The following is a 1863-nucleotide window of genomic DNA, read 5'->3' on the forward strand; positions in this document are numbered from 1 at the left end:
CTCAGCATTTCTCAAGCTGGGGGAACTGAAGAAAAAAATTCAAGCCTTAACTTTTGTTATTGAAAGATTCTCTGGACAAATTATAGAATGATGCAGAAAGCATCAAGAGAAGATGAAAGGCATATACAGAGTCACTGTATCAAAAGGAAATAGTAATTGCTTAACCATTTCAAAAGGTAGCATATGATCAAGAGCCCATGATACTGAAGCAGAAAGTCCAAGGTGCTTTGAAGGAATTGGCAAAGAACAAGTCACCAGGAATTGATGGAATAAAAATTGAAATCTTTAAAAAAAGTGAGGTGGCACAGGAGGCACTCACTCATCTCTGCCAAGAAATTTAGAAGACAACTATCTGGCCGACTGACTTGAAGAGATTCACATTTGTGCCCATTCCAAAGAGAGGTGACCCAATGGAATGTGGAAATCATTGGACAATCTTTCTGATATCCTATGTGAGTAAAGTTTTACTAAAGGTAACACAGAAACAGCTGCAAACATACATTGACAGAGAATATCTACAGGTTCAAACCAGATTCAGATGAGGCTGTGGATGAGGAATATCATTGCTGATGTCTGATGGATTTTTGCTGAAAGCAGAGAATATCAGAGAGATGATTACCTGTGCTTTATTGTCTATGCAAATATTTTTGACTGTGTGGATCATGACAAGCTATGGACAACATTGCAAAGTATGAGTATTCCCAAACACTTAATTGTGCTCATAAGGAATCAGCACCTGGACCAAGAGGCAGTTTGTTTGAACAAAATAAGGGAACACTGAATGGTTTAAAATTTAAGAAGTTGTACAACAAGATTACATTATTTCACCATATTTATTCAACCTGTATGCTGCAAAGAATCTGAGAAGCTGGGTTCTATGAGGAAAAATGTGGCATCAGGATTGGAGGAAGACTCATTAAAAACCTGTGATATGTAGATGATACAACCTAGGTTGCTGAAAGTGAAGAGGACTTGAAACATTTACTGATGAAGATCAATGAGTACAGCCTTCAGTATGGATTACATCTCAATGTAAATAAAACAAAAATCTTCACCACTGGACCAACCAAAAACATTCTTATCAACAGAGAAAGGATTGAAGTTGTTAAGGACTTCATTCTTCTTGGATCAACCACTCATGGACGTAGCAATCAAGAAATCAAACGACATATTGCATTAAGCAAATCTGCTGCACAGGACCTTTTTAAAGTGTTTTAGAGCAAAGATGTCAGCTTGAGGACTAAGGTGCACCTGACCCAAGCCATGGTATTTTCAATAACCTCATATGCATGTGAAAGGTGGACAATGAATAAGGAAGACCACTGAAGAATTGATGCTTTTGAGTTTTGGTGTTGGAGGAGAATATTGAAAGTGCCATGGGCTGCTAAAAGAACCAATAGATTCATTTTGAATGAAGTGCAAGCAGAATGCTCCTTGGAGGCCAAGATGGCAAAACTTCATCTCTCATACTTCAGGCATATTGTCAGTAGGGACCAGTCACTGGAGAAGGATATCATGTTTGATAAGGTGAAGGGTCAGAGAAAAAGAGGAAGGTCCCTAACGAGATGGATTGGAAAAGTGGCAGCATCGATGAACTCAAGCGTAGCAACAGTAGTGAGTTTGGCCTAGGATCAGACAGTATTTCTTTCTGCTGCGCATAAGGTCAGTATGAGTCGGTATCGAATCAATGGCACTCAACAACAATAACAAACATTCAAAGTTAGTCTGTGTCTCCTTTTGCCTAGTGTTAGTCTAGAAGCTCAGTTGAAACCTGTCCACCATGGGTACGCTGCTGGTATTTAAAGTACAAGTTGTGTAGCTTTCAGAATCACAGCAACATTCAAGCCAACATAGTATGGAAAA

Source organism: Chrysochloris asiatica, unplaced genomic scaffold (assembly GCF_000296735.1).
Source record: "Chrysochloris asiatica unplaced genomic scaffold, ChrAsi1.0 scaffold00035, whole genome shotgun sequence".
NCBI lineage: Eukaryota > Metazoa > Chordata > Mammalia > Afrosoricida > Chrysochloridae > Chrysochloris > Chrysochloris asiatica.